Source organism: Dermochelys coriacea, chromosome 5 (genome assembly GCF_009764565.3).
Source record: "Dermochelys coriacea isolate rDerCor1 chromosome 5, rDerCor1.pri.v4, whole genome shotgun sequence".
NCBI lineage: Eukaryota > Metazoa > Chordata > Testudines > Dermochelyidae > Dermochelys > Dermochelys coriacea.
Window position 1 is genome coordinate 29,608,266 of NC_050072.1, and position 14,454 is coordinate 29,622,719.

At 44.8% G+C, this 14,454-nt stretch overlaps 1 protein-coding gene across 1 annotated transcript in view; it reads right to left on the bottom strand.

Moving 5' to 3' along the window:
• Positions 1 to 14,454, bottom strand: part of PLCXD3 (phosphatidylinositol specific phospholipase C X domain containing 3) — a 146,690-nt gene that overhangs the window by 43,812 nt on the left and 88,424 nt on the right. The gene's annotated exons all lie outside the window — the stretch shown is intronic.

Here is a 14,454-nt window from a genome sequence, read left to right on the forward strand (position 1 = left end):
AGGTTGCATGGGCAATGTGAACTGTGCATTTCCTGATTTATAGAAGTTTGAGTTTTGCTCAACTAAATGTTCTGCAAGGGGACAAACTACCATCAAGCAACCTGAACTCTGCATTAACAGTTTTTGTCATTAATTTAAAGGTTTTCCTAAGCCAGTGTTGGATTTCTTTCATACTGGAGGATGCTATTATCAACCATAAATGAAATCCATCTTGAGACTAAATCTGAAGAGGTTTTTTCTGTTCATCTTAGTGTTCACCTTGTAACTCACAATTGAAAAAGGGTAGGACTAAGCAGGCAATGACTTGTCTCTTTCACAGGATGTACAAAACAGCTAGATGAGCCCAGACTGGGTATACAGATAAATGCACTTATCCTTGAGGTCAGCACTTGTCAGCATTTATTAGCTGTAGAATTATCAGAGTTATCTAAGGGTATGTCTATACTACAAAATTAGGTTGAATTTATAGAAGTCAGTCATTTTTTTAGAAATTGTTTTTATATAGTTGATTGCGTGTCCCCCCACACAAAATGCTCTAAGTGCATTAACTCAGCAGAGTGCTTCCACAGTACCAAGGCTAGTGTCGACTTCTGGAGCGTTGCACTGTGGGTAGCTATCCCACTGTTCCCTCAGTCTCTGCCACCCAATGGAATTCTGGATTGCGATCCCAATGCCTAATGGGGCAAAAACAGTGTCGCGGATGGTTCTGGGTACATGTCGTCAGGCCCTCCCTCCGTGAAAGCAACGGCAGACAATAGTTTCGCGCCTTTTGTCCCCTGAGTTACCTGTGCAGATGCCATACCACGGCAAGCATGGAGCCCGCTCAGCTCACTGTCACCATACGTCTCCTGGGTGCTGGCAGACATGGTACTACATTGCTACACAGCAGCAGCCCATTGCCTTGTGGCAGCAGATGGTGCAACAGGCCTGATAACAACCGTCATCACGTCCGAGGTGCTGTTGGCCTCCTCAGTAAGGTCGATCAGGAGCGCCTGGGCAGACATGGGCGCAGGAACTAAAATAGGAGTGACTCGACCAGGTCATTCTCTTTAGTCCTGCTGTCTTCTGTGGAGCAGTCAAGAGATGAGGATGGCTAGCAGTCCTACTGCACCGTCTGCTGCCAGCCAAAGATGTAAAAGATAGATGGAATAGATCAAAACAAGAAATAGACCAGATTTGTTTTGTATTCATTTGCTCCCCCTCCCTCTGTGAAATCAACGGTTGATGATTGTTTCGGTGAGGTCTGTCAGGGGCACCTTGAAAAGTTTAATGGAGATTCAGTCCTGCCTGGAATGCCACGGGGAGGGAATAGCACAGTGGGTTGAGAATTGGCCTGCTAAACCCAAGGTTTTGAGTTCAATCCTTGAGGGGGGCCATTCTGTGTGACAGTTGTTTTTGTTTCTCTTTGATGTAAAGCCACCCCCTTTGTGGATTTTAATTCCCTGTGAGACAACCCTGTAAGCCATGTCGTCAGTCGCCCCTCTCTCCGTCAGAGCAACAGCAGACAATTTTTCTGCGCCTTTTTTCTGTGCAGACACCATACCACGGCAAGCGTGGAGCCCGCTCAGTTCACTTTGGCAATTAGGAGCACATTAAACACCACGCGCATTATCCAGCAGTATATGCAGCACCAGAACCTGGCAAAGCAAAACTGAGCAAGTAGGCGACGTCAGCGTGGTGACGAGAATGATGAGGACATGGACACAGACTTCTCTCAAAGCACGGGCCCTGGCAATGTGGGCATCATGGTGATAATGGGTCAGGTTCATGCGGTGGAATGCCGATTCTGGGCCCGGGAAACAAGCACAGACTGGTGGGACCGCATAGTGTTGCAGGTCTCGGATGATTCCCAGTGGCTGCAAAATTTTCGTGTAAGGGCACTTTCATGGAACTTTGTGACTTGTTTTCCCCTGCCCTGAAGCACCAGAATACCAAGATGAAAGCAGCCCTCACAGTTGAGAAGCGAGTGGCAATAGCCCTGTGGAAGCTTGCAACGCCAGACAGCTACTGGTCAGTCGGGAATCAATTTGGAGTGGGCAAATCTACTGTGGGTGTTGCTGTGATGCAAGTAGCCAATGCAATCAAAGATCTGCTGATATCAAAGGTAGTGACCCTCGGAAATGTGCAGGTCATAGTGCATGGCTTTGCTGCAATGAGATTCCCTAACTGTAGTGGGGCCATAGACGGAATCCATATCCCTATCTTGGCACCAGAGCACCAGCAAGTACATAAACCACAAGGGGTACTTTTCAATAGTGCTGCAAGCACTAGTGGATCACAAAGAACGTTTCACCAACATCAACATGGGATGGTCGGGAAAGGTACATGATGCTCGCATCTTCAGGAACTCTGGTCTGTTTCAAAAGCTACAGGAAGGGACTTTCTTCCCAGACCAGAAAATAACCATTGGGCATGTTGAAATGCCTATAGTTATCCTTGGGGACCCCTTAATGTCATGGCTCATGAAGCCAGACACAGGCAGCCTGGACAGTAGTCAGGACCTGTTCAACTACAGGCTGAGCAAGTGCAGAATGGCGGTAGAATGTGCATTTGGACATTTAAAAGCGCGGTGTGCATCAGAGAAGTTTGAAAACCAGTTTCATGACCGGTCAGGCTATGGTGTGAAAGTTCTGTTTGTTTCTCCTTGATGAAACCCCCCCAACCCCGCCACCCTTGGCTCACTCTACTTCCCTGTAAGCCAACCACCCTCCCCTCCCCCGTTTGATCACCGCTTGCAGAGGCAATAAAGTCATTGTTGCTTCACATTCATGCATTCTTTATTAATTCATCACACAAATAGGGGGATAACTGCCAAGGTAGCCCGGGAGGGGTGGTGGAGGAGGGAAGGACAAGGCTACACAGGACTTTAAAACTTATTGAATGCCAGCCTTCTGTTGCTTGGGCAATCCTCTGGGGTGGAGTGGCTGGGTGGCCGCAGGCCCCCCCACCGCATTCTTGGGCATCATTGTGAGGAGGCTATGGAACTTGGGGAGGAGGGCGGTTGGTTACATGGGCTGTAGCAGCAGTCTGTGCTCCTGCTGCCTTTCCTGCAGCTCAACCATACACTGGAGCGTATTAGTTTGATCCTCCAGCAGCCTCAGCATTGAATACTGCCTCCTGTCATCATGCTGCCGCCACCTATCAGCTTCAGACCTCTCTTCAGCCCGCCACTTACTCTCTTCAGCCCGCCACCTCTCCTCCCAGTCATTTTGTGCTTTCCTGCACTCTGACATTGACTGCCTCTATGCATTCATCTGTGCTTTGTCAGTGTGGGAGGATAGCATGAGGTCAGAGAATATTTCATCGCGAGTGCATTTTTTTTTGCCTTCTAATCTTCACTAGCCTCTGGGAAGGAGAAGATCCTGTGATCCTTGAAACACATGCAGCTGGTGGAGAAAATAAAAGGGATAGTGGTATTTAAAAAAAAGACACATTTTATAGAACAATGGGTACACTCCTTCATGGTAAACCTTGCTGTTAACATTACATACATAGCACATGTGCTTTCGTTACAAGGTCGCATTTTGCCTCTCCCCACCGCGTGGCTAACCCCTCCTCCCTCCCCATGGCTAACAGCGGGGAACATTTCTGTTCAGCCACAGGCAAACAGCCCAGCAGGAACGGGCACCTCTGAATGTCCCCTTAAGAAAAGCACCCTATTTCAACCAGGTGACCATGAATGATATCACTCTCCTGAGGATAACACAGAGAGATAAAGAACAGATGTTTGAAAGCCAGGAAACCTACACTGCAATGCTTTGTTCTGCAATGATTCCCAGCTATCTGCTACTGGCCTGGTGTGGTAACGTGTCCTACCATGGTGGATGGAATAAGGCTGCCCTCCCCAGAAATCTTCTGCAAAGGCTTTGGGAGTACATCCAGGAGAGCTTTATGGAGATGTCCCTGGAGGATTTCTGCTCCATCCCGAGACACGTTAACAGACTTTTCCAGTAGCTGTACTGGCCGCGAATGCCAGGGCAAATTAATCATTAAACATGCTTGCTTTTAAACCATGTATACTATTTAAAAAGATACACTCACCAGAGGTCCCTTCTCCACCTGGCAGCTCCCGGAGGCAGCCTTGGGTGGGTTCGGGGGGTACTGGCTCCAGGTTCAGGGTGAGAAACAGTTCCTGGCTGTCGGGAAAACCGGTTTCTCTGCTTGCTTGCTGTGAGCTATCTCCCTCATTCCCCAAACCTGCTTCCGTGTTGCCTCCCTCTCCATTGATGGAGTCAAAGCACACAGTTGCGGTAGTGGTGGCTGAACCCCTAAAATGGCATGCAGCTCATCACAGAAGTGGCATGTTTGGGGCTCTGACCCAGAGCAGCCATATGCCTCTGTTTTTCTGGTAGGCTTGCCTCAGTTCCTTAAGTTTCATGCGGTACTGCTTCGGGTCCCTGTTATGGCCTCTGTCCTTCATGTCCTGGGATATTTTGACAAAAGTTTTGGCATTTCGAAAACTGGAATGGAGTTCTGATAGCACGGATTCCTCTCCCTATACAGCGATCAGATCCCGTACCTCCCATTCGGTCCATGCTGGAGCTCTTTTGCAATTCTGGGACTCCATTATGGTCACCTCTGCTGATGAGCTCTGCACTCACCTACAGCTTGCCACGCTGGCCAAACAGGAAATGAGATTCAAAAGTTCGCGGGCCTTTTTCTGTCTACTTGGCCAGTGCATCCAGTGCTGTCCAGAGTGGTCACAATGGAGCACTCTGGGATAGCTCCCAGAGGCCAATACTCTCGAATTGCATCCACACGACCCCCAAATTCGACCCAGCAAGGCCGATTTCAGCACTAATCCCCTTTTCGGGAGTGGAGTAAAGAAATAGATTTTAAGAGCCCTTTAAGTCGGAAAAAAGTGCTTCGTAGTGTGGATGGGTGCAGGGTTGAATCGATTTAATGCTGCTAAACTCAACCTCAATTTCTAGTGTAGACCAGAGCTAAGCAATATTGGAGAGAGCAAAGAAAGCACAACTGCTTTAAAATGCCCATTTGCAGTTTCACTGCCTCGGCCATGTGTACTGAGGTATGCATGACCTCATCTTTGAGACAAGCATATGCTTGGGACAAGATAAAAGTGAAAGAAAAGTTATTTTTGATAATGAAAAATATTTACCCCTATCCCTATACTCAGGGATAACAGTGCTTAGATATTACTGTGATGGGGTCATATAAGAACCTATACAAGTACATAAGATCTAACAAAAGGGTTGCAAAACAAGTGCTTCTATGTCTAATGTTCTTATAAATCACACACATACCACAAAAGGTATGCGTGTGGAGGAGTTGGGGGTAGAATCCTAGGATACCAACACTTTGACTGTTGAGCTCTAAAAGAATTTTCCCTTGGTTGTAAAACTGATTGGTTATTAGTATATGCTCAGATGCCTAACAAAGCTTTCCACCTATAAGGCTTTTAAAAAAATCATTGTGTTTTTGTATTCTGCTGCATTCATTTACACTGTTCCAGATGCATTGAATATGAGAACAAAACACTGAAGAGGGAAAACTGTGTCGATCCACTTATACACAGAAGCTATGGTGATGAGCATGAGAGAAATACCCTGAACTACAATAAAATGAACATTGGGACATATCCCAGAAAGTGCCGTGCAACTGCCACTATTCATGTTTGTGTTCCAGTACTGCCCAAAAAGCGCACTTTCTCTCTCTCTTTCCCCCTCACTCACTCTAAGAGCCAGTCCCTGCTGGAAGAATTTATAGTCTAAATAGTCAGAACAGCCACAGGGAGAAAGGAATATTAAGGATTTGGCTCTTTGCATAGTTTTAGAAAATATATTCAGATGCCAGGGACTTGAACTTCTGCTTTGGCTTCATAAAAATGGCTAAGGACCACCAATCTTGGTCGACAAAAATGAGGGTAGAGAGGTAGTGCGTGTGTATAAGTCTCAGGTCCCAAGCAGGCAGGTTGATATGTAAGACACCAATGTAATCAGTAAATCAGGTCAAAAATGGTAACTTTTTTTTTTTAAAACAGAAAATTAAAAAAAAAATTCTTGCTTCAAGGTTTGGATTACAAACACCAAAAGCCTGCACCCTCCAGCAGCATAGAAAGCTATGCTAGGGTGAGAGATGACTTGGAGGTATGGCAGTGCCACCTACTGACTGGTGAACACCACTTCTTGCAGCACATGGGATTTTTCTTTGAATGACTCCCACCTACATGCCAACTAGATCTGACCCTACTTAGCTTGTGACAGCAGTCAGAAATGGTCTCTCTGCAGGCAGCCTCTCTTGGCCCAGTTATCCTTTTTCTCCTTTCTTAGGCTTTGGTTTTATTGAAGGTTCTTATGTGGTTTTGTTTTGCTTTGCCTTGGTTGCTAAGGAGGAGTGGTACATTTTTAGTGTGGTAGGCAACGATTTAGTCATGTGTCTGCAGAGGGATGCATTATCCTTAGAGATTAATTTGGAAATAAAGTATTACTTTTACAGAGATGGGTGGATTTGTGTCTTATTTTCTGTTCTCCAGTCCAGGAACATTAAAAGTACCTCAACATTCCTGTATTCTCTAAAGGAGCTATGTTATTCCACCCTACATTCTTCAACTTCAGAGACAGCAAGGGTAAGAACAGCTCCAATGTCATTTACTAGGCTCAGATAAAATTGGAAATTTCACTGAAAGTCAGAAAACAAAATAGATGCACATAAAGTTGTACTTTACATGAATCAAAAAGGCTATTTCACAATTGTCTTTCAGATGTGCTAAAGGCAGCTGTTTCACTGTCAAGTTAATTCAATAAGCAAAGGGAACGTAATTCATTTGGTGTGTTCAGTTTGCTAACCAAAGAATATTTCTTGGCATGTAAACTGTGCATGACAGAATGTTAAGCCTGAAAACATATTGTTAGTCCTCAAAGTTTTTATCAGCTCCAAGATACATAATGTACAATCATGTGAACAATTCTTTTCATTAAACCACCGAAGGCCAGTGCTGCTGTATAAAATTCCAAGCTGCACTGAGTTTGTGGTCATATGAGGGAGCTCATAAGAAAAGACCCCCCTACCACCCCATCTCTGGGTAAGGGAACAGGGACAGGTGATATTATAAATTATTCCTTTCAAATTATTGTCCCATTGAGTGTCATATGCAATATCAACAGCAAAGCCTCTAAGCAAATAGTGTATCTGTTATAGATACACTTTTATCTAGGCTACCATAATCCTCCCATATTGTACATCTGCTACAATGCCAAAGGGAGTGGTGGGGGAACAAAACCATTTTCCATTCTGAGAAGGATTGATCAGCATCTCTCTATAGCTTCATCTGCACTAGGCGGCTTGTTCTGTTGTATCTTGAACAAATGGGGCTGCTCCAGGGCAAGCTACATTGGTGCAGGGCATCTATACCAGTCGTGTCTTGGCTGCAAAGAGCTGCACTGTATCTACATGCAGCACTCACCTACGGTTGCCACTTTTCCAATTCCTGGTAACCTGACCCCCAAGGCCCTGCCCCTGCCCTGTCTCTTCTTCCCAAGACACAACCCCTGCTCCACCTCTTCCCCAGAGGCCCCACCTTCTGCGCCGCTTCTTCCTCCAAGGCCCTGCCCCCATCACTTACTCCTCTCCCCCTCACCCCGTCACTCACTGAATCGTCTCAAGGAGCCTGCCTGCAGATAGGTGTCGGCCCTGGCTGAGCAGGGGCTGGCACAGGTTAATGACTTGGCACCTCCCCCCACGCCATGGCAACTGGGCTTTTGATTGGGTGCCATTTAGGGATACCAGGTCTCCGAAAACTGGGCACCTGGCAACCCTAAATGGCACCTGGATACAGAAGCCAAAAACTGTACTGTCTAGGTAAAAATTAGATGGGTGGCAACCCAACACACACTGCAAGCACTGGAAGTCTCTATGGTTTGCTGCACCTATCCCACTATTCGCAGCACACTCCGTGGAGCAGGTGCACACAGGAAATGGTATACACATCTGTTCTGTTCACAGTGCAGATGCCAAAGCAAAAGGGCAACAGACTCATCTTCTGAGTAGGCCATCACTGCACCAACTCCAGGCCTAGATGCTTGAGGGCTATTGTAGGAGCACTGCTACTCTTGGGTAGGGGCGATGCACCAGGAAACTAGGAGCTGGATTTAATTATTGTCATTTACTTATTCCAATTTTTTAAGCTCAATATTTTTTCCTATTCTTGTTTTAATACTCATTGTTTTGCTTTGTTTTGCAGTTAAATGACTGCTCCCTTTTCTCTTGTTTCCCCTGTAGGAGACAGAGATGAAAATGGTCTGGGTGTACAATGGTAGGGAGGATATCCCTGCCAGCTTCTCAGTAGTGCCCAGTTGGCAACCTCTGCCACAATCCTTCACTTCATGCAGTGGGGGCCTAGAGGACGGACTGGTTCTTGGTGGGATAAGTGGTGCCTGATGTAGTGGGGAGCTAAATGGATCTACTAGGGGATAGTGGGAAAAGGATTGTGTGCTGTGTATCCTTTAACTCATGACCCCTTTCTTTGTTTTCCAGATCTCAGGAGGATGGCAGATGCTGTGATGCAGCATCTAAGCCCAGTAAATAAGTAAATGTGCACACGCACCCTAGGTTAGCTGCTATCCTTTGATGTTTGTGCTTTGCAGATAAATCCCCATAGGATCAAACAAACAAAGTTTACCAAGTTTTACCTGCCCTAAATACCTAAATAATAACAAGGTTGTATTTTCCAGCTTGTCTTTACCGCTTTGGGAAATTGGGGGGGGGGGAATGGAGAGAGAGAAGTGGGAAGCTGTGGAGGAGGGACGGAGCCAAACAGATACCAGACATGTTTGTTTCCAGTTACTGCAGACCTGTCCTGAATTGGGGACGTGCACTGCTAAGACTAGCTGAGTAGTCAATGGCTCTTGGGTCTACAAGCAGCCAATAGGTAAGTGGCAGAATGGTGTGAGCTACCAAAGCAGTCACTGAAGCATAGGCTGGAGCACCATGGGATTACACTGGGATGACAAACTGCATGGATGTTGCTGCTAAGCCAGTGTTTGCTCTCTGCACTGGCACTGCAATAGTAGAGTCATATGGTGGTGGATAAATGCCATGCTTAGCTTTGTCCAGAGCAAGCACAAGCACAATGGTGGTGTAAATAATTATGTGCAGCTGCAAACTCTTTTGTGGGTGCTGTATGACGTGATACAAGTGTGCTGGGTGTTGTGTTACTGTTGGCGATGTCAAAATGCTCCAGCATCAACAAAGAGATGCTTCAGTGCTTAGCTACCGATCAGGCATATTACAGCTTCCATCAACTTCATGAAAAAACTCATACAGATACAGACAGACAGACAGACATCTTCCTTTCCATATGCAAATAGATGGACATCATACCAAAAGGTCTAAAGGTAAAAAATCCATTACAATCTACATATCACACAGACTATGTGAGAGATTGTGCCACACACTCTCAAAGAAACTGTGAAACCACCTTATCAACATCCTATACAGCAAACAGGGAAAGATTAAGAATGAGCTCTCAAAACTGGATACTCTCATAAAAAAACAACCTTCTACACAAACTTCCTCATGGATAGATTTTACAAAAACTAGACAAGCCATTTACAACACAAACTTTGCTTCTCTATAAAGGAAAAAGGACACTAAACTATCTAAACTACTACATGCTACAAGGAGCCACAACAGTGGTTCCCTTAACCCACCCAGCAATATTGTTAATCTTTCCAGCTATACTCTTAGCCCAGCAGAAGAGTCTGTCCTATCTCAGGGCCTCTCTTTTTGTCCCTCCACCCCCACGAACATGATAGAATTCTGTGGTGACCTAGAATCCTACTTTCGATGTCTCCGACTCAAAGAATATTTCCAACACACCTCTGAACAACATACTAACCCACAGAATCCTTCCTACTAAGACTACAAAAAGAAGGATTGTGCGTGGACTCCTGGTCGAAACAACAGACTAGACTTCTACACAGATTGCTTCCGTCGACGTGCACGGGCTGAAATTGTGGAAAAGCAGCATCACTTGCCCCATAACCTCAGCCATGCTGAACACAATGCCATCCACAGCCTCAGGAACAACTCTGACATCATAATCAAAAAGACTGAAAAAGGAGGTGCTGTCGTCATCATGAATAGGTCGGAGCACGAACGAGAGGCTGCTAGGCAGCTCTCTAACTCCACATTCTACAGGCCATTATCCTCTGATCCCATTGAGGATTACCAAAAGAAACTACACGATCTGCTCAAGAAACTCCCTGAAAAAGCACAGGAACAGATCTGTGCAGACACATGCCTAGAACCTGACCTAGGGTATTCTATCTGCTTCCAAAGATCCATAAGCCTGGGACCCCTGGATGCCCCATCATCTCAGGCATTGGCACCCTGACAGCAGGATTGTCTGGCTATGTGGACTGTTTCCTCAGGCCCTACACTACCAGCACTCCCAGCTATCTTTGAGACACCACTGACTTCCTGAGGAAACTACAATCCATTGCTGATCTTCCAGAAAACACCCTCCTGGCCACTACGGACGTAGAAGCCCTCTACACCAACATTCCACACAAAGATGGACTACAAGCTATCAGCAACAATATTCCTGATAATGTCACCGCAAACGTGGTGGCTGAACTTTGTGACCTTGTCCTCACCCACAACTATTTCATATTTGGGGACAATATATACCTTCAAGTCAGCGGCACTGCTATGGTACCCGCATGGCCCCACAGTATGCTAACATTTTTATGGGTGACTTAGAACAACACTTCCTTAGCTCTTGTCCCCTAATATCCCTACTCTACTTGAGCTACATTGATAACATCTTCATCATCTGGACCCATGGAAAAGAAGCCCTTGAGGAATTCCACCAGGATTTCAACAATTTCCATCCCATCATGAACCTCAGCCTAGAACAATCCACACAAGCAGTCCATTTCCTGGACACTATGGTGCTAATAAGCGATGGTCACATAAACACCACCCTATACCGGAAACCTACTGACTGCTATACTTACCTATATGTCTCCAGCTTCCATCCAGGACACACCATATGATCTATTGTCCACAGCCAAACTCTAAGCTACAACCGCATTTGCTCCAATCCCTCAGACAGAGACAAACACCTACAAGATCTCTATCAAGCATTCTTAAAACTACAATACCCACCTGCTGAAGTGAAAACACAGATTGATAGAGCCAGAAGAGTACCCAGAAGTCACCTACTACAGGACAGGATCAACAAAGAAAATAAAAGAACGCCACAAGCCATCATCTTCAGCCCCCAACTAAAATCTCTCCAGCGCATCATCAAAGATTTACAACCTATCCTGAAAAGCGATCCCTCACTCTCACAGATCTTGGGAGACAGATCAGTCCTCGCTTACAGACAGCCACCCAACCTGAAGCAAATACTCTCCAGCAACCACACACCACACAACAAAAACACTAACCTAGGAACATATCCTTGCAACAAAGCCCGATGCCAACTCTGTCCACATATTTATTCAAGTGACACCATCATAGGACCTAATCACATTAGCCACGCCATCAGGGGCTCATTCACCTGCTCATCTACCAATGTGATATATGCCATCATGTGCCAGCAATGCCCCTCCGCCATGTACATTGGCCAAACTGGACAGTCTCTACGTAAAAGAATAAATGGACACAAATCTGACATCAGGAATCAAAACATTCAAAAACTGGTAAGAGAACGCTTCAACCTCTCTGGCCACTCAGTAAAATATTTAAGGCTAGCAATTTTGCAACAGAAAAGCTTCAAAAACAGACTCCAATGAGAAACTGCTGAGCTAGAATTAATATGCAAACTAGATACCATATACTTGGGTTTGAATAGAGACTGGGAGTGGCCGAGCCATTACACATATTGAATCTATTTCCTTAAGTTAAGTATCCTCGCACCTTCTTGTCAACTGTTTAAATGGGCCATCTTGATCATCACTACAAAAGTTTTTTTTCTCTTGCTGATAATAGCTCATCTTAACTAATTAGCCTCTCACAACTTGTATGGTAACTTATCCAACTTCCAACTTTATATATATTACTATATGTTCCATTCTATGCATCCGATGAAGTGGGCTGTAGCCCACAAAAGCTTATGCTCTAATAAATTTGTTAGTCTCTAAGTACTATGTGCCACAAGTACTCCTGTTCTTTTTGAGGAAAGAGTGTGTGTGTTTGTGCACATGCGAGCTGTTTTAACTATATAAATTAACAAGTACTGAGAACACATAGTTGCTGTCTACATACCACACCATAACCTGAACTATGCAGTCACTCAGAAAAGGGCAGAGTAAAGTTTTCATAATTAATTAGAATGTGCCTTACTGCATTGGGGTAATGAGCCTTGCATACATGCATCACATGCAGTATGGACTGCATGCTTATAAACTAGTAAAATTTGAATGCAGAAATAGGGAGAAGAGTTCTATACTTAGTAGTATTGTTTTGCTTCCTTGGATTGCTCATCTATCTATTTTTGAACAGGATCACAGTCACATGGGCTACAGCTTTGGAATATTTGATCTTCATTTTCAAAGCAGTTATCACAGTGAGTTCAGTGCTATTAACTGTGTAGATCTCCCACACACTCCCATCGGCTGTATCCTGCTGCATAGTATTTTTGCATAACTAATGAAATTTCCTGGCAAGCAATATCTCATAGTTCTAAAACATCTTCAAAAGTTTGTTTCTCTTGCAGTTGTTACAAGAGGGATTGGGGGAATAAATCTTTCAGAACAGTTTGGATCCACACCTGCGGCTCGTGGGAAAATCTTAATTATGGTTTTGAAAGCCATGATCGCCAGATATTCCTTCCCAATTACTTTTTGACATTTCAAATAGGTTAATTAGTGATAGGTTCAAATTCCATGCATAAATGAGATGCTGAGAACAGAGATTCAGATTATACAAATCTCAACCAATCATTAAAATCTGGACTCCATTCATGCCCTATTTTCTTTCAAACAACTACAAAAAAGACCATTCTGATCAGGAGGAAACAAAAAACAGATTCTTGCACATCCCCGCATAGCACTTCAATTTTAAAAAGCATTATTCTAGTAATGAGTGAGAGACTGGTGGTTTGTCACTTGTGCTACTGAAGGTTCAACAGTAAAAGCCTCTGACAAAGCAAAGGAAAGAAATGGGAGCTTTCTAGACACACAGTAAAGGTACATCTAAACTATGATAAAAGATCCGCTGCACAGCCGCAGCCTGGGTCAACTGACTTGGGCTTATGCCACTCAGGCTGTGTGGCTATAAAGTTACAATGCAGAAATGCGGGCTCAGGCTGGAGCCTAGGCTCTGCGATCCAGCCAGTGGGGAGGGGCTCAGAGCCTGGGCTCCAGCCTGAGCTCAAATGTCTACAAAGCAAGACTTTTAGCTCCGCAAGACCAAGCCCTGTGAGCTCATGTCACCTGACCCAGGCTCTGAGACTCAGTGCCACAGGTTTTTTTTTTTTAATCGCAGCATAGATGTATCCTCAGAGACATTCCCTTCCCCAAGGAGCTGATAGATTTTATATAGGTGAAGCATGTAGCAATATCTGTGGGTCAAGTTGCACAAACATTTCTGTTCTGAAGTCATTTTCAATTACAGTACTTGTATCATTTTTCTGCTGTCTTATCATTTTGGCTGAAGTTTAACCTTGTTTTTCCCAGCCTGAATTTGTTTTGGAAAGCTGTCATAAAAACAGTTCATTCCCTTTTCAATAAGGAGGGAGTGTTTGGGGATGTGCACCACATTTATTTGGGAAAAGCGGTTTCATCCATTCATTCAGCCATTCATCATATGGAAGAAGACAGTATTCCCTCTGGACCTTCCCAAGATATGCACATCTTTGCAAAGAGAACAAAACATTAACAGATCATTGTTCCTCATTATAACTGTTCTGTTTTGCAACGTGCCTTAGGGTATGTCTGCACTGCAACTGGAAGTGGGACTGCAGCACCTATGGATCAAAGCTAGCCTAGGTACCAAGAGCCAGGAAGCCACAACAGCGCGGATTTCAGGATTGACTGCCTAAGTACCCAGGGCAGGTACATGCTCAAGTGGTGAGCCCTTCCTGAAGTCTATGCTGCCACAGCTTCATCACTACTGGTACATGAGCTCGTTAGATTACAGCTAGCTCCAGTAGGTCAACACATGATGCAATCACTTCTGATTCCAGTGTAGACATGCCATAATGGTAGTGTGGTGGCCACCTGAAATTTGGCAGGCACATAGCCTCAGAGAGGTGCCTTGGTGAAAATTGGTTGTGATTTGTCCAGTCAGAAATATTTAAATAATTATATTTCTTATATGTGCACGGATTTTTATAACGTAACAGCTAATAACCTTCTGTTCACTTTGTGCATGCATTAGATCCACAGGGAATCTTCTTTCTTTCTATATGATGAATGCCTGAGTGTTTGAGAAGGAAACAGACTCTAAAAAGAGTCCAGCCACATTTGATATGATGTGTGAAGT